The sequence below is a fragment of the Strix aluco genome, chromosome 34, assembly GCF_031877795.1.
Source record: "Strix aluco isolate bStrAlu1 chromosome 34, bStrAlu1.hap1, whole genome shotgun sequence".
NCBI classification, from domain to species: domain Eukaryota; kingdom Metazoa; phylum Chordata; class Aves; order Strigiformes; family Strigidae; genus Strix; species Strix aluco.
The window spans coordinates 2,642,456-2,661,243 of record NC_133964.1 but is presented as its reverse complement, the minus strand read 5'-3'; positions in this window follow the sequence as shown (position 1 = coordinate 2,661,243).

Sequence of the window (18,788 nt, the reverse complement as noted above, 5' to 3'; positions counted from 1 at the left end):
GGAAAGGCAGGCAGAGAATTCCCTGCTAGCACCTTCTCTGTGCCTGGGAAGCAGAAGTGTTCACATTGCTTCGCAGAATCGCTTTTGTGCAGAAAACAGTAACACTTGTTCAGAAAGAAAGAAAGCACAGAGCCCCAGATTCTATGTTGTCCTGGAGAGCTTGCAGAGCACTGGGGAAAGGCAGGCAGAGAATTCCCTGATAGCACCTTCTCTGTGCCTGGGAAGCAGAGGTGTTCACATTGCTTCGCAGAATCGCTTTTGTGCAGAAAACAGTAACACTTGTTCAGAACGAAAGAAAGCACAGAGCCCCAGATTCTATGTTGTCCTGGAGAGCTTGCAGAGCACTGGGGAAAGGCAGGCAGAGAATTCCCTGCTAGCACCTTCTCTGTGCCTGGGAAGCAGAAGTGTTCACATTGCTTCGCAGAATCGCTTTTGTGCAGAAAACAGTAACACTTGTTCAGAACAAAAGAAAGCACACAGCCCCAGATTTGCTGTTGTCCTGGAGAGCTTGCAGAGCACTGGGGAAAGGCAGGCAGAGAATTCCCTGCTAGCACCTTCTCTGTGCCTGGGAAGCAGAAGTGTTCACATTGCTTCTCAGAATCGCTTTTGTGCAGAAAACAGTAACACTTGTTCAGAACGAAAGAAAGCAGAGAGCCCCAGATTCTATGTTGTCCTGGAGAGCTTGCAGAGCACTGGGGAAAGGCAGGCAGAGAATTCCCTGCTAGCACCTTCTCTGTGCCTGGGAAGCAGAAGTGTTCACATTGCTTCTCAGAATCGTTTTTGTGCAGAAAACAGTAACACTTGTTCAGAATGAAAGAAAGCACAGAGCCCCAGATTCTATGTTGTCCTGGAGACCCTGCAGAGCACTGGGGAAAGGCAGGCAGAGAATTCCTTGCTAGCACCTTCTCTGTGCCTGGGAAGCAGAAGTGTTCACATTGCCTCACAGAAGCGCTTTTGTGCAGAAAACACTAACATTCGTGCAGAACGAAACAAAGCACAGAGCCCCAGATTTGCTGCTGTCCTGGAGAGCTTGCAGAGCACTGGGGAAAGGCAGGCAGAGAATTCCCTGCTAGCACCTTCTCTGTGCCTGGGAAGCAGAGTGTTCTCATTGCTTCTCAGAATCGCTTTTGTGCAGAAAACAGCAACACTTGTTCAGAACGAAAGAAAGCACAGAGCCCCAAATTTGATGTTGTCCTGGAGAGCTTGCAGAGCACTGGGGAAAGGCAGGCAGAGAATTCCCTGCTAGCACCTTCTCTGTGCCTGGGAAGCAGAAGTGTTCACATTGCTTCGCAGAATCGCTTTTGTGCAGAAAACAGTAACACTTGTTCAGAAAGAAAGAAAGCACAGAGCCCCAGATTCTATGTTGTCCTGGAGAGCTTGCAGAGCACTGGGGAAAGGCAGGCAGAGAATTCCCTGATAGCACCTTCTCTGTGCCTGGGAAGCAGAGGTGTTCACATTGCTTCGCAGAATCGCTTTTGTGCAGAAAACAGTAACACTTGTTCAGAACGAAAGAAAGCACAGAGCCCCAGATTCTATGTTGTCCTGGAGAGCTTGCAGAGCACTGGGGAAAGGCAGGCAGAGAATTCCCTGCTAGCACCTTCTCTGTGCCTGGGAAGCAGAAGTGTTCACATTGCTTCGCAGAATCGCTTTTGTGCAGAAAACAGTAACACTTGTTCAGAACAAAAGAAAGCACACAGCCCCAGATTTGCTGTTGTCCTGGAGAGCTTGCAGAGCACTGGGGAAAGGCAGGCAGAGAATTCCCTGCTAGCACCTTCTCTGTGCCTGGGAAGCAGAAGTGTTCACATTGCTTCTCAGAATCGCTTTTGTGCAGAAAACAGTAACACTTGTTCAGAACGAAAGAAAGCAGAGAGCCCCAGATTCTATGTTGTCCTGGAGAGCTTGCAGAGCACTGGGGAAAGGCAGGCAGAGAATTCCCTGCTAGCACCTTCTCTGTGCCTGGGAAGCAGAAGTGTTCACATTGCTTCTCAGAATCGTTTTTGTGCAGAAAACAGTAACACTTGTTCAGAATGAAAGAAAGCACAGAGCCCCAGATTCTATGTTGTCCTGGAGACCCTGCAGAGCACTGGGGAAAGGCAGGCAGAGAATTCCTTGCTAGCACCTTCTCTGTGCCTGGGAAGCAGAAGTGTTCACATTGCCTCACAGAAGCGCTTTTGTGCAGAAAACACTAACATTCGTGCAGAACGAAACAAAGCACAGAGCCCCAGATTTGCTGCTGTCCTGGAGAGCTTGCAGAGCACTGGGGAAAGGCAGGCAGAGAATTCCCTGCTAGCACCTTCTCTGTGCCTGGGAAGCAGAAGTGTTCACATTGCTTCGCAGAATCGCTTTTGTGCAGAAAACAGTAACAGTTGTTCAGAACGAAAGAAAGCACAGAGCCCCAGATTCTATGTTGTCCTGGAGAGCTTGCAGAGCACTGGGGAAAGGCAGGCAGAGAATTCCCTGATAGCACCTTCTCTGTGCCTGGGAAGCAGAAGTGTTCACATTGCTTCGAAGAATCGCTTTTCTGCAGAAAACAGTAACACTTGTTCAGAAGGAAAGAAAGCACAGAGCCCCAGATTCTATGTTGTCTTGGAGAGCTTGCAGAGCACTGGGGAAAGGCAGGCAGAGAATTCCCTGCTAGCACCTTCTCTGTGCCTGGGAAGCAGAAGTGTTCACATTGCTTCGCAGAATCGCTTTTGTGCAGAAAACAGTAACACTTGTTCAGAAGGAAAGAAAGCACAGAGCCCCAGATTTTATGTTGTCCTGGAGAGCTTGCAGAGCACTGGGGAAAGGCAGGCAGAGAATTCCTTGCTAGCACCTTCTCTGTGCCTGGAAAGCAGAAGTGTTCACATTGCTTCGCAAGAATCGCTTTTGTGCAGAAAACAGTAACACTTGTTCAGAAGGAAAGAAAGCACAGAGCCCCAGATTTTATGTTGTCCTGGAGAGCTTGCAGAGCACTGGGGAAAGGCAGGCAGAGAATTCCCTGCTAGCACCTTCTCTGTGCCTGGGAAGCAGAAGTGTTCACATTGCTTCGCAGAATCGCTTTTGTGCAGAATACAGTAACACTTGTTCAGAAGGAAAGAAAGCACAGAGGCCCAGATTCTATGTTGTCCTGGAGAGCTTGCAGAGCACTGGGGAAAGGCAGGCAGAGAATTCCCTGCTAGCACCTTCTCTGTGCCTGGGAAGCAGAAGTGTTCATATTGCTTCTCAGAATCGCTTTTGTGCAGAAAACACTAACACTTGTTCAGAACGAAAGAAAGCACAGAGCCCCAGATTCTATGTTGTCCTGGAGAGCTTGCAGAGCACTGGGGAAAGGCAGGCAGAGAATTCCTTGCTAGCACCTTCTCTGTGCCTGGGAAGCAGAAGTGTTCACATTGCTTCGCAGAATCGCTTTTGTGCAGAAAACAGTAACACTTGTTCAGAACGAAAGAAAGCACAGAGCCCCAGATTCTATGTTGTCCTGGAGAGCTTGCAGAGCACTGGGGAAAGGCAGGCAGAGAATTCCCTGCTAGCACCTTCTCTGTGCCTGCTCACATTGCTTCGCAGAATCGCTTTTGTGCAGAAAACACTAACACTTGTTCAGAACGAAAGAAAGCACAGAGCCCCAGATTCTATGTTGTCCTGGAGAGCTTGCAGAGCACTGGGGAAAGGCAGGCAGAGAATTCCCTGATAGCACCTTCTCTGTGCCTGGGAAGCAGAAGTGTTCACATTGCTTCGCAAGAATCGCTTTTGTGCAGAAAACAGTAACAGTTGTTCAGAACGAAAAAAAGCACAGAGCCCCAGATTCTATGTTGTCCTGGAGAGCTTGCAGAGCACTGGGGAAAGGCAGGCAGAGAATTCCCTGAGAGCACCTTCTCTGTGCCTGTTCACATTGTTTCGCAGAATCGCTTTTGTGCAGAAAACAGTAACACTTGTTCAGAACGAAAGAAAGCACAGAGCCCCAGATTTTATGTTGTCCTGGAGAGCTTGCAGAGCACTGGGGAAAGGCAGGCAGAGAATTCCTTGCTAGCACCTTCTCTGTGCCTGGGAAGCAGAAGTGTTCACATTGCTTCGCAGAATCGCTTTTGTGCAGAAAACAGTAACACTTGTTCAGAAGGAAAGAAAGCACAGAGCCCCAGATTCTATGTTGTCTTGGAGAGCTTGCAGAGCACTGGGGAAAGGCAGGCAGAGAATTCCCTGCTAGCACCTTCTCTGTGCCTGGGAAGCAGAAGTGTTCACACTGCTTCGCAAGAATCGCTTTTGTGCAGAAAGCAGTAACACTTGTTCAGAAAGAAAGAAAGCACAGAGCCCCAGATTCTATGTTGTCCTGGAGAGCTTGCAGAGCACTGGGGAAAGGCAGGCAGAGAATTCCCTGCTAGCACCTTCTCTGTGCCTGTTCACATTGCTTCGCAGAATCGCTTTTGAGCAGAAAACAGTAACACTTGTTCAGAACGAAAGAAAGCACAGAGCCCCAGATTCTATGTTGTCCTGGAGAGCTTGCAGAGCACTGGGGAAAGGCAGGCAGAGAATTCCCTGCTAGCACCTTCTCTGTGCCTGGGAAGCAGAAGTGTTCACATTGCTTCGCAGAATCGCTTTTGTGCAGAAAACACTAACACTTGTTCAGAACAAAAGAAAGCACAGAGCCCCAGATTTGATGTTGTCCTGGAGAGCTTGCAGAGCACTGGGGAAAGGCAGGCAGAGAATTCCTTGCTAGCACCTTCTCTGTGCCTGGGAAGCAGAAGTGTTCACATTGCTTCGCAGAATCGCTTTTGTGCAGAAAACAGTAACACTTGTTCAGAACGAAAGAAAGCACAGAGCCCCAGATTCTATGTTGTCCTGGAGAGCTTGCAGAGCACTGGGGAAAGGCAGGCAGAGAATTCCCTGCTAGCACCTTCTCTGTGCCTGCTCACATTGCTTCGCAGAATCGCTTTTGTGCAGAAAACACTAACACTTGTTCAGAACGAAAGAAAGCACAGAGCCCCAGATTCTATGTTGTCCTGGAGAGCTTGCAGAGCACTGGGGAAAGGCAGGCAGAGAATTCCTTGCTAGCACCTTCTCTGTGCCTGGGAAGCAGAAGTGTTCACATTGCTTCGCAGAATCGCTTTTGTGCAGAAAACACTAACACTTGTTCAGAATGAAAGAAAGCACAGAGCCCCAGATTCTATGTTGTCCTGGAGAGCTTGCAGAGCACTGGGGAAAGGCAGGCAGAGAATTCCCTGCTAGCACCTTCTCTGTGCCTGGGAAGCAGAAGTGTTCCCATTGCTTCGCAGAATCGCTTTTGTCCAGAAAACACTAACACTTGTTCAGAATGAAAGAAAGCACAGAGCCCCAGATTCTATGTTGTCCTGGAGAGCTTGCAGAGCACTGGGGAAAGGCAGGCAGAGAATTCCCTGCTAGCACCTTCTCTGTGCCTGGGAAGCAGAAGTGTTCACATTGCCTCACAGAATCGCTTTTGTGCAGAAAACACTAACACTTGTTCAGAACGAAAGAAAGCACAGAGCCCCAGATTCTATGTTGTCCTGGAGAGCTTGCAGAGCACTGGGGAAAGGCAGGCAGAGAATTCCCTGCAAGCACCTTCTCTGTGCCTGGGAAGCAGAAGTGTTCACATTGCTTCGCAGAATCGCTTTTGTGCAGAAAACACTAACACTTGTTCAGAACAAAAGAAAGCACAGAGCCCCAGATTCTATGTTGTCCTGGAGAGCTTGCAGAGCACTGGGGAAAGGCAGGCAGAGAATTCCCTGCTAGCACCTTCTCTGTGCCTGGGAAGCAGAAGTGTTCACATTGCTTCGCAGAATCGCTTTTGTGCAGAAAACAGTAACACTTGTTCAGAAGGAAAGAAAGCACAGAGCCCCAGATTTTATGTTGTCCTGGAGAGCTTGCAGAGCACTGGGGAAAGGCAGGCAGAGAATTCCCTGCTAGCACCTTCTCTGTGCCTGGGAAGCAGAAGTGTTCACATTGCTTCGCAGAATCGCTTTTGTGCAGAAAACAGTAACACTTGTTCAGAACGAAAGAAAGCACAGAGCCCCAGATTTTATGTTGTCCTGGAGAGCTTGCAGAGCACTGGGGAAAGGCAGGCAGAGAATTCCTTGCTAGCACCTTCTCTGTGCCTGGGAAGCAGAAGTGTTCACATTGCTTCGCAGAATCGCTTTTGTGCAGAAAACAGTAACACTTGTTCAGAATGAAAGAACGCACAGAGCCCCAGGTTTGCTGTTGTCCTGGAGAGCTTGCAGAGCACTGGGGAAAGGCAGGCAGAGAATTCCCTGCTAGCACCTTCTCTGTGCCTGGGAAGCAGAAGTGTTCATATTGCTTCTCAGAATCGCTTTTGTGCAGAAAACAGTAACACTTGTTCAGAACGAAAGGAAGCACAGAGCCCCAGATTCTATGTTGTCCTGGAGACCCTGCAGAGCACTGGGGAAAGGCAGGCAGAGAATTCCTTGCTAGCACCTTCTCTGTGCCTGGGAAGCAGAAGTGTTCACATTGCCTCACAGAAGCGCTTTTGTGCAGAAAACACTAACATTCGTGCAGAACGAAACAAAGCACAGAGCCCCAGATTTGCTGCTGTCCTGGAGAGCTTGCAGAGCACTGGGGAAAGGCAGGCAGAGAATTCCTTGCTAGCACCTTCTCTGTGCCTGGGAAGCAGAAGTGTTCCCATTGCTTCGCAGAATCGCTTTTGTGCAGAAAACACTAACACTTGTTCAGAACGAAAGAAAGCACAGAGCCCCAGATTCTATGTTGTCCTGGAGAGCTTGCAGAGCACTGGGGAAAGGCAGGCAGAGAATTCCCTGCTAGCACCTTCTCTGTGCCTGCTCACATTGCTTCGCAGAATCGCTTTTGTGCAGAAAACACTAACACTTGTTCAGAACGAAAGAAAGCACAGAGCCCCAGATTCTATGTTGTCCTGGAGAGCTTGCAGAGCACTGGGGAAAGGCAGGCAGAGAATTCCCTGATAGCACCTTCTCTGTGCCTGGGAAGCAGAAGTGTTCACATTGCTTCGCAGAATCGCTTTTGTGCAGAAAACACTAACACTTGTTCAGAATGAAAGAAAGCACAGAGCCCCAGATTCTATGTTGTCCTGGAGAGCTTGCAGAGCACTGGGGAAAGGCAGGCAGAGAATTCCCTGCTAGCACCTTCTCTGTGCCTGGGAAGCAGAAGTGTTCCCATTGCTTCGCAGAATCGCTTTTGTCCAGAAAACACTAACACTTGTTCAGAATGAAAGAAAGCACAGAGCCCCAGATTCTATGTTGTCCTGGAGAGCTTGCAGAGCACTGGGGAAAGGCAGGCAGAGAATTCCCTGCTAGCACCTTCTCTGTGCCTGGGAAGCAGAAGTGTTCACATTGCCTCACAGAATCGCTTTTGTGCAGAAAACACTAACACTTGTTCAGAACGAAAGAAAGCACAGAGCCCCAGATTCTATGTTGTCCTGGAGAGCTTGCAGAGCACTGGGGAAAGGCAGGCAGAGAATTCCCTGCAAGCACCTTCTCTGTGCCTGGGAAGCAGAAGTGTTCACATTGCTTCGCAGAATCGCTTTTGTGCAGAAAACACTAACACTTGTTCAGAACAAAAGAAAGCACAGAGCCCCAGATTCTATGTTGTCCTGGAGAGCTTGCAGAGCACTGGGGAAAGGCAGGCAGAGAATTCCCTGCTAGCACCTTCTCTGTGCCTGGGAAGCAGAAGTGTTCACATTGCTTCGCAGAATCGCTTTTGTGCAGAAAACAGTAACACTTGTTCAGAAGGAAAGAAAGCACAGAGCCCCAGATTTTATGTTGTCCTGGAGAGCTTGCAGAGCACTGGGGAAAGGCAGGCAGAGAATTCCCTGCTAGCACCTTCTCTGTGCCTGGGAAGCAGAAGTGTTCACATTGCTTCGCAGAATCGCTTTTGTGCAGAAAACAGTAACACTTGTTCAGAACGAAAGAAAGCACAGAGCCCCAGATTTTATGTTGTCCTGGAGAGCTTGCAGAGCACTGGGGAAAGGCAGGCAGAGAATTCCTTGCTAGCACCTTCTCTGTGCCTGGGAAGCAGAAGTGTTCACATTGCTTCGCAGAATCGCTTTTGTGCAGAAAACAGTAACACTTGTTCAGAATGAAAGAACGCACAGAGCCCCAGGTTTGCTGTTGTCCTGGAGAGCTTGCAGAGCACTGGGGAAAGGCAGGCAGAGAATTCCCTGCTAGCACCTTCTCTGTGCCTGGGAAGCAGAAGTGTTCATATTGCTTCTCAGAATCGCTTTTGTGCAGAAAACAGTAACACTTGTTCAGAACGAAAGGAAGCACAGAGCCCCAGATTCTATGTTGTCCTGGAGACCCTGCAGAGCACTGGGGAAAGGCAGGCAGAGAATTCCTTGCTAGCACCTTCTCTGTGCCTGGGAAGCAGAAGTGTTCACATTGCCTCACAGAAGCGCTTTTGTGCAGAAAACACTAACATTCGTGCAGAACGAAACAAAGCACAGAGCCCCAGATTTGCTGCTGTCCTGGAGAGCTTGCAGAGCACTGGGGAAAGGCAGGCAGAGAATTCCCTGCTAGCACCTTCTCTGTGCCTGGGAAGCAGAAGTGTTCCCATTGCTTCGCAGAATCGCTTTTGTGCAGAAAACACTAACACTTGTTCAGAATGAAGGAAAGCACAGAGCCCCAGATTCTATGTTGTCCTGGAGAGCTTGCAGAGCACTGGGGAAAGGCAGGCAGAGAATTCCCTGCTAGCACCTTCTCTGTGCCTGGGAAGCAGAGTGTTCTCATTGCTTCTCAGAATCGCTTTTGTGCAGAAAACAGCAACACTTGTTCAGAACGAAAGAAAGCACAGAGCCCCAAATTTGATGTTGTCCTGGAGAGCTTGCAGAGCACTGGGGAAAGGCAGGCAGAGAATTCCCTGCTAGCACCTTCTCTGTGCCTGGGAAGCAGAAGTGTTCACATTGCTTCGCAGAATCGCTTTTGTGCAGAAAGCAGTAACACTTGTTCAGAAAGAAAGAAAGCACAGAGCCCCAGATTCTATGTTGTCCTGGAGAGCTTGCAGAGCACTGGGGAAAGGCAGGCAGAGAATTCCCTGCTAGCACCTTCTCTGTGCCTGGGAAGCAGAGGTGTTCACATTGCTTCGCAGAATCGCTTTTGTGCAGAAAACAGTAACACTTGTTCAGAACGAAAGAAAGCACAGAGCCCCAGATTCTATGTTGTCCTGGAGAGCTTGCAGAGCACTGGGGAAAGGCAGGCAGAGAATTCCCTGCTAGCACCTTCTCTGTGCCTGGGAAGCAGAAGTGTTCACATTGCTTCGCAGAATCGCTTTTGTGCAGAAAACAGTAACACTTGTTCAGAACAAAAGAAAGCACACAGCCCCAGATTTGCTGTTGTCCTGGAGAGCTTGCAGAGCACTGGGGAAAGGCAGGCAGAGAATTCCCTGCTAGCACCTTCTCTGTGCCTGGGAAGCAGAAGTGTTCACATTGCTTCTCAGAATCGCTTTTGTGCAGAAAACAGTAACACTTGTTCAGAACGAAAGAAAGCAGAGAGCCCCAGATTCTATGTTGTCCTGGAGAGCTTGCAGAGCACTGGGGAAAGGCAGGCAGAGAATTCCCTGCTAGCACCTTCTCTGTGCCTGGGAAGCAGAAGTGTTCACATTGCTTCTCAGAATCGTTTTTGTGCAGAAAACAGTAACACTTGTTCAGAATGAAAGAAAGCACAGAGCCCCAGATTCTATGTTGTCCTGGAGACCCTGCAGAGAACTGGGGAAAGGCAGGCAGAGAATTCCTTGCTAGCACCTTGTCTGTGCCTGGGAAGCAGAAGTGTTCACATTGCCTCACAGAAGCGCTTTTGTGCAGAAAACACTAACATTCGTGCAGAACGAAACAAAGCACAGAGCCCCAGATTTGCTGCTGTCCTGGAGAGCTTGCAGAGCACTGGGGAAAGGCAGGCAGAGAATTCCCTGCTAGCACCTTCTCTGTGCCTGGGAAGCAGAAGTGTTCCCATTGCTTCGCAGAATCGCTTTTGTGCAGAAAACACTAACACTTGTTCAGAATGAAGGAAAGCACAGAGCCCCAGATTCTATGTTGTCCTGGAGAGCTTGCAGAGCACTGGGGAAAGGCAGGCAGAGAATTCCCTGCTAGCACCTTCTCTGTGCCTGGGAAGCAGTGTGTTCTCATTGCTTCTCAGAATCGCTTTTGTGCAGAAAACAGCAACACTTGTTCAGAACGAAAGAAAGCAGAGAGCCCCAGATTCTATGTTGTCCTGGAGAGCTTGCAGAGCACTGGGGAAAGGCAGGCAGAGAATTCCCTGCTAGCACCTTCTCTGTGCCTGGGAAGCAGAAGTGTTCACATTGCTTCGCAGAATCGCTTTTGTGCAGAAAGCAGTAACACTTGTTCAGAAAGAAAGAAAGCACAGAGCCCCAGATTCTATGTTGTCCTGGAGAGCTTGCAGAGCACTGGGGAAAGGCAGGCAGAGAATTCCCTGATAGCACCTTCTCTGTGCCTGGGAAGCAGAAGTGTTCACATTGCTTCGCAGAATCGCTTTTGTGCAGAAAACAGTAACACTTGTTCAGAACAAAAGAAAGCACACAGCCCCAGATTTGCTGTTGTCCTGGAGAGCTTGCAGAGCACTGGGGAAAGGCAGGCAGAGAATTCCCTGCTAGCACCTTCTCTGTGCCTGGGAAGCAGAAGTGTTCACATTGCTTCTCAGAATCGCTTTTGTGCAGAAAACAGTAACACTTGTTCAGAACGAAAGAAAGCAGAGAGCCCCAGATTCTATGTTGTCCTGGAGAGCTTGCAGAGCACTGGGGAAAGGCAGGCAGAGAATTCCCTGCTAGCACCTTCTCTGTGCCTGGGAAGCAGAAGTGTTCACATTGCTTCTCAGAATCGTTTTTGTGCAGAAAACAGTAACACTTGTTCAGAATGAAAGAAAGCACAGAGCCCCAGATTCTATGTTGTTCTGGAGAGCTTGCAGAGCACTGGGGAAAGGCAGGCAGAGAATTCCCTGCTAGCACCTTCTCTGTGCCTGGGAAGCAGAAGTGTTCACATTGCTTCGCAGAATCGCTTTTGTGCAGAAAACAGTAAAACTTGTTCAGAACGAAAGAAAGCACACAGCCCCAGATTCTATGTTGTCCTGGAGAGCTTGCAGAGCACTGGGGAAAGGCAGGCAGAGAATTCCCTGCTAGCACCTTCTCTGTGCCTGGGAAGCAGAAGTGTTCACATTGCTTCGCAGAATCGCTTTTGTGCAGAAAGCAGTAACACTTGTTCAGAAAGAAAGAAAGCACAGAGCCCCAGATTCTATGTTGTCCTGGAGAGCTTGCAGAGCACTGGGGAAAGGCAGGCAGAGAATTCCCTGCTAGCACCTTCTCTGTGCCTGGGAAGCAGAAGTGTTCACATTGCTTCGCAGAATCGCTTTTGTGCAGAAAACAGTAACACTTGTTCAGAAGGAAAGAAAGCACAGAGCCCCAGATTCTATGTTGTCCTGGAGAGCTTGCAGAGCACTGGGGAAAGGCAGGCAGAGAATTCCCTGCTAGCACCTTCTCTGTGCCTGGGAAGCAGAAGTGTTCACATTGCTTCGCAGAATCGCTTTTGTGCAGAAAACAGTAACACTTGTTCAGAAGGAAAGAAAGCACAGAGCCCCAGATTCTATGTTGTCCTGGAGAGCTTGCAGAGCACTGGGGAAAGGCAGGCAGAGAATTCCTTGCTAGCACCTTCTCTGTGCCTGGGAAGCAGAAGTGTTCACATTGCTTCGCAGAATCGCTTTTGTGCAGAAAACACTAACACTTGTTCAGAAGGAAAGAAAGCACAGAGCCCCAGATTCTATGTTGTCCTGGAGAGCTTGCAGAGCACTGGGGAAAGGCAGGCAGAGAATTCCCTGCAAGCACCTTCTCTGTGCCTGTTCACATTGCTTCGCAGAATCGCTTTTGTGCAGAAAACAGTAACACTTGTTCAGAAGGAAAGAAAGCACAGAGCCCCAGATTCTATGTTGTCCTGGAGAGCTTGCAGAGCACTGGGGAAAGGCAGGCAGAGAATTCCTTGCTAGCACCTTCTCTGTGCCTGGGAAGCAGAAGTGTTCACATTGCTTCGCAGAATCGCTTTTGTGCAGAAAACAGTAACACTTGTTCAGAACGAAAGAAAGCACAGAGCCCCAAATTTGATGTTGTCCTGGAGAGCTTTCAGAGCACTGGGGAAAGGCAGGCAGAGAATTCCCTGCTAGCACCTTCTCAGTGCCTGGGAAGCAGAAGTGTTCACATTGCTTCGCAGAATCGCTTTTGTGCAGAAAACAGTAACACTTGTTCAGAACGAAAGAAAGCACAGAGCCCCAGATTCTATGTTGTCCTGGAGAGCTTGCAGAGCACTGGGGAAAGGCAGGCAGAGAATTCCCTGCTAGCACCTTCTCTGTGCCTGGGAAGCAGAAGTGTTCACATTGCTTCGCAGAATCGCTTTTGTGCAGAAAACACTAACACTTGTTCAGAATGAAAGAAAGCACAGAGCCCCAGATTTGCTGTTGTCCTGGAGAGCTTGCAGAGCACTGGGGAAAGGCAGGCAGAGAATTCCCTGCTAGCACCTTCTCTGTGCCTGGGAAGCAGAAGTGTTCACATTGCTTCGCAGAATCGCTTTTGTGCAGAAAACAGTAACACTTGTTCAGAACGAAAGAAAGCACAGAGCCCCAGATTCTATGTTGTCCTGGAGAGCTTGCAGAGCACTGGGGAAAGGCAGGCAGAGAATTCCCTGCTAGCACCTTCTCTGTGCCTGGGAAGCAGAAGTGTTCACATTGCTTCGCAGAATCGCTTTTGTGCAGAAAACACTAACACTTGTTCAGAACGAAAGAAAGCAGAGAGCCCCAGATTCTATGTTGTCCTGGAGAGCTTGCAGAGCACTGGGGAAAGGCAGGCAGAGAATTCCCTGATAGCACCTTCTCTGTGCCTGTTCACATTGTTTCGCAGAATCGCTTTTGTGCAGAAAACACTAACACTTGTTCAGAACGAAAGAAAGCACAGAGCCCCAGATTCTATGTTGTCCTGGAGAGCTTGCAGAGCACTGGGGAAAGGCAGGCAGAGAATTCCCTGCTAGCACCTTCTCTGTGCCTGGGAAGCAGAAGTGTTCACATTGCTTCGAAGAATCGCTTTTGTGCAGAAAACAGTAACACTTGTTCAGAAGGAAAGAAAGCACAGAGCCCCAGATTCTATGTTGTCCTGGAGAGCTTGCAGAGCACTGGGGAAAGGCAGGCAGAGAATTCCCTGCTAGCACCTTCTCTGTGCCTGGGAAGCAGAAGTGTTCACATTGCTTCGCAAGAATCGCTTTTGTGCAGAAAACAGTAACACTTGTTCAGAAGGAAAGAAAGCACAGAGCCCCAGATTTTATGTTGTCCTGGAGAGCTTGCAGAGCACTGGGGAAAGGCAGGCAGAGAATTCCCTGATAGCACCTTCTCTGTGCGTGTTCACATTGCTTCACAGAATCGCTTTTGTGCAGAATACAGTAACACTTGTTCAGAAGGAAAGAAAGCACAGAGCCCCAGATTTTATGTTGTCCTGGAGAGCTTGCAGAGCACTGGGGAAAGGCAGGCAGAGAATTCCTTGCTAGCACCTTCTCTGTGCCTGGGAAGCAGAAGTGTTCACATTGCTTCGCAGAATCGCTTTTGTGCAGAAAAAAGTAACACTTGTTCAGAACGAAAGAAAGCACAGAGCCCCAGATTCTATGTTGTCCTGGAGAGCTTGCAGAGCACTGGGGAAAGGCAGGCAGAGAATTCCCTGCTAGCACCTTCTCTGTGCCTGCTCACATTGCTTCGCAGAATCGCTTTTGTGCAGAAAACAGTAACACTTGTTCAGAACGAAAGAAAGCACAGAGCCCCAGATTTTATGTTGTCCTGGAGAGCTTGCAGAGCACTGGGGAAAGGCAGGCAGAGAATTCCCTGATAGCACCTTCTCTGTGCCTGGGAAGAAGAAGTGTTCACATTGCTTCGCAAGAATCGCTTTTGTGCAGAAAACACTAACACTTGTTCAGAAGGAAAGAAAGCACAGAGCCCCAGATTTTATGTTGTCCTGGAGAGCTTGCAGAGCACTGGGGAAAGGCAGGCAGAGAATTCCCTGCTAGCACCTTCTCTGTGCCTGGGAAGCAGAAGTGTTCACATTGCTTCGCAGAATCGCTTTTGTGCAGAAAACAGTAACAGTTGTTCAGAACGAAAGAAAGCACAGAGCCCCAGATTCTATGTTGTCCTGGAGAGCTTGCAGAGCACTGGGGAAAGGCAGGCAGAGAATTCCCTGATAGCACCTTCTCTGTGCCTGTTCACATTGTTTCGCAGAATCGCTTTTGTGCAGAAAACAGTAACACTTGTTCAGAAGGAAAGAAAGCACAGAGCCCCAGATTCTATGTTGTCTTGGAGAGCTTGCAGAGCACTGGGGAAAGGCAGGCAGAGAATTCCCTGCTAGCACCTTCTCTGTGCCTGGGAAGCAGAAGTGTTCACATTGCTTCGCAAGAATCGCTTTTGTGCAGAAAACACTAACACTTGTTCAGAACGAAAGAAAGCACAGAGCCCCAGATTCTATGTTGTCCTGGAGAGCTTGCAGAGCACTGGGGAAAGGCAGGCAGAGAATTCCTTCCTAGCACCTTCTCTGTGCCTGGGAAGCAGAAGTGTTCACATTGCTTCAAAGAATCGCTTTTGTGCAGAAAACACTAACACTTGTTCAGAACGAAAGAAAGCACAGAGCCCCAGATTCTATGTTGTCCTGGAGAGCTTGCAGAGCACTGGGGAAAGGCAGGCAGAGAATTCCCTGCTAGCACCTTCTCTGTGCCTGGGAAGCAGAAGTGTTCACATTGCTTCGCAGAATCGCTTTTGTGCAGAAAACAGTAACACTTGTTCAGAAGGAAAGAAAGCACAGAGCCCCAGATTTTATGTTGTCCTGGAGAGCTTGCAGAGCACTGGGGAAAGGCAGGCAGAGAATTCCCTGCTAGCACCTTCTCTGTGCGTGTTCACATTGCTTCACAGAATCGCTTTTGTGCAGAATACAGTAACACTTGTTCAGAAGGAAAGAAAGCACAGAGGCCCAGATTCTATGTTGTCCTGGAGAGCTTGCAGAGCACTGGGGAAAGGCAGGCAGAGAATTCCCTGATAGCACCTTCTCTGTGCCTGTTCACATTGTTTCGCAGAATCGCTTTTGTGCAGAAAACAGTAACACTTTTTCAGAACGAAAGAAAGCACAGAGCCCCAGATTCTATGTTGTCCTGGAGAGCTTGCAGAGCACTGGGGAAAGGTAGGCAGAGAATTCCTTGCTAGCACCTTCTCTGTGCCTGGGAAGCAGAAGTGTTCACATTGCTTCGAAGAATCGCTTTTGTGCAGAAAACAGTAACACTTGTTCAGAAGGAAAGAAAGCACAGAGCCCCAGATTCTATGTTGTCTTGGAGAGCTTGCAGAGCACTGGGGAAAGGCAGGCAGAGAATTCCCTGCTAGCACCTTCTCTGTGCCTGGGAAGCAGAAGTGTTCACATTGCTTCGCAAGAATCGCTTTTGTGCAGAAAAAAGTAACACTTGTTCAGAACGAAAGAAAGCACAGAGCCCCAGATTCTATGTTGTCCTGGAGAGCTTGCAGAGCACTGGGGAAAGGCAGGCAGAGAATTCCCTGCTAGCACCTTCTCTGTGCCTGCTCACATTGCTTCGCAGAATCGCTTTTGTGCAGAAAACAGTAACACTTGTTCAGAACGAAAGAAAGCACAGAGCCCCAGATTCTATGTTGTCCTGGAGAGCTTGCAGAGCACTGGGGAAAGGCAGGCAGAGAATTCCCTGATAGCACCTTCTCTGTGCCTGGGAAGCAGAAGTGTTCACATTGCTTCGCAAGAATCGCTTTTGTGCAGAAAACACTAACACTTGTTCAGAAGGAAAGAAAGCACAGAGCCCCAGATTTTATGTTGTCCTGGAGAGCTTGCAGAGCACTGGGGAAAGGCAGGCAGAGAATTCCCTGCTAGCACCTTCTCTGTGCCTGGGAAGCAGAAGTGTTCACATTGCTTCGCAGAATCGCTTTTGTGCAGAAAACAGTAACAGTTGTTCAGAACGAAAGAAAGCACAGAGCCCCAGATTCTATGTTGTCCTGGAGAGCTTGCAGAGCACTGGGGAAAGGCAGGCAGAGAATTCCCTGATAGCACCTTCTCTGTGCCTGTTCACATTGTTTCGCAGAACCGCTTTTGTGCAGAAAACAGTAACACTTGTTCAGAACGAAAGAAAGCACAGAGCCCCAGATTCTATGTTGTCTTGGAGAGCTTGCAGAGCACTGGGGAAAGGCAGGCAGAGAATTCCCTGCTAGCACCTTCTCTGTGCCTGGGAAGCAGAAGTGTTCACATTGCTTCGCAAGAATCGCTTTTGTGCAGAAAACAGTAACACTTGTTCAGAAGGAAAGAAAGCACAGAGCCCCAGATTCTATGTTGTCCTGGAGAGCTTGCAGAGCACTGGGGAAAGGCAGGCAGAGAATTCCTTCCTAGCACCTTCCCTGTGCCTGGGAAGCAGAAGTGTTCACATTGCTTCGAAGAATCGCTTTTGTGCAGAAAACAGTAACACTTGTTCAGAAGGAAAGAAAGCACAGAGCACCAGATTCTATGTTGTCTTGGAGAGCTTGCAGAGCACTGGGGAAAGGCAGGCAGAGAATTCCCTGCTAGCACCTTCTCTGTGCGTGTTCACATTGCTTCGCAGAATCGCTTTTGTGCAGAAAACAGTAACACTTGTTCAGAAGGAAAGAATGCACAGAGCCCCAGATTCTATGTTGTCCTGGAGAGCTTGCAGAGCACTGGGGAAAGGCAGGCAGAGAATTCCCTGCTAGCACCTTCTCTGTGCCTGGGAAGCAGAAGTGTTCATATTGCTTCTCAGAATCGCTTTTGTGCAGAAAACAGTAACACTTGTTCAGAACGAAAGAAAGCACAGAGCCCCAGATTCTATGTTGTCCTGGAGAGCTTGCAGAGCACTGGGGAAAGGCAGGCAGAGAATTCCCTGCTAGCACCTTCTCTGTGCCTGGGAAGCAGAAGTGTTCACATTGCTTCGCAGAATCGCTTTTGTGCAGAAAACACTAACACTTGTTCAGAATGAAAGAAAGCAGAGAGCCCCAGATTCTATGTTGTCCTGGAGAGCTTGCAGAGCACTGGGGAAAGGCAGGCAGAGAATTCCTTGCTAGCACCTTCTCTGTGCTTGTTCACATTGCTTCGCAGAATCGCTTTTGTGCAGAAAACACTAACACTTGTTCAGAAGGAAAGAAAGCACAGAGCCCCAGATTTTATGTTGTCCTGGAGAGCTTGCAGAGCACTGGGGAAAGGCAGGCAGAGAATTCCCTGATAGCACCTTCTCTGTGCCTGGGAAGCAGAAGTGTTCACATTGCTTCGCAAGAATCGCTTTTGTGCAGAAAACAGTAACAGTTGTTCAGAACGAAAGAAAGCACAGAGCCCCAGATTCTATGTTGTCCTGGAGAGCTTGCAGAGCACTGGGGAAAGGCAGGCAGAGAATTCCCTGATAGCACCTTCTCTGTGCCTGTTCACATTGTTTCGCAGAATCGCTTTTGTGCAGAAAACAGTAACACTTGTTCAGAACGAAAGAAAGCACAGAGCCCCAGATTTTATGTTGTCCTGGAGAGCTTGCAGAGCACTGGGGAAAGGCAGGCAGAGAATTCCTTGCTAGCACCTTCTCTGTGCCTGGGAAGCAGAAGTGTTCACATTGCTTCGCAGAATCGCTTTTGTGCAGAAAACAGTAACACTTGTTCAGAAGGAAAGAAAGCACAGAGCCCCAGATTCTATGTTGTCTTGGAGAGCTTGCAGAGCACTGGGGAAAGGCAGGCAGAGAATTCCCTGCTAGCACCTTCTCTGTGCCTGGGAAGCAGAAGTGTTCACATTGCTTCGCAAGAATCGCTTTTGTGCAGAAAACAGTAACACTTGTTCAAAAGGAAAGAAAGCACTGAGCCCCAGATTTTATGTTGTCCTGGAGAGCTTGCAGAGCACTGGGGAAAGGCAGGCAGAGAATTCCCTGCTAGCACCTTCTCTGTGCCTGCTCACATTGCTTCGCAGAATCGCTTTTGTGCAGAAAACAGTAACACTTGTTCAGAACGAAAGAAAGCACAGAGCCCCAGATTCTATGTTGTCCTGGAGAGCTTGCAGAGCACTGGGGAAAGGCAGGCAGAGAATTCCCTGCTAGCACCTTCTCTGTGCCTGGGAAGCAGAAGTGTTCACATTGCTTCGCAGAATCGCTTTTGTGCAGAAAACACTAACACTTGTTCAGAACAAAAGAAAGCACAGAGCCCCAGATTTTATGTTGTCCTGGAGAGCTTGCAGAGCACTGGGGAAAGGCAGGCAGAGAATTCCTTGCTAGCACCTTCTCTGTGCCTGGGAAGCAGAAGTGTTCACATTGCTTCGCAGAATCGCTTTTGTGCAGAAAACAGTAACACTTGTTCAGAACGAAAGAAAGCACAGAGCCCCAGATTCTATGTTGTCCTGGAGAGCTTGCAGAGCACTGGGGAAAGGCAGGCAGAGAATTCCCGGCTAGCACCTTCTCTGTGCCTGCTCACATTGCTTCGCAGAATCGCTTTTGTGCAGAAAACACTAACACTTGTTCAGAACGAAAGAAAGCACAGAGCCCCAGATTCTATGTTGTCCTGGAGAGCTTGCAGAGCACTGGGGAAAGGCAGGCAGAGAATTCCCTGCTAGCACCTTCTCTGTGCCTGGGAAGCAGAAGTGTTCACATTGCTTCGCAAGAATCGCTTTTGTGCAGAAAACAGTAACACTTGTTCAGAAGGAAAGAAAGCACAGAGCCCCAGATTTTATGTTGTCCTGGAGAGCTTGCAGAGCACTGGGGAAAGGCAGGCAGAGAATTCCCTGCAAGCACCTTATCTGTGCCTGTTCACATTGCTTCG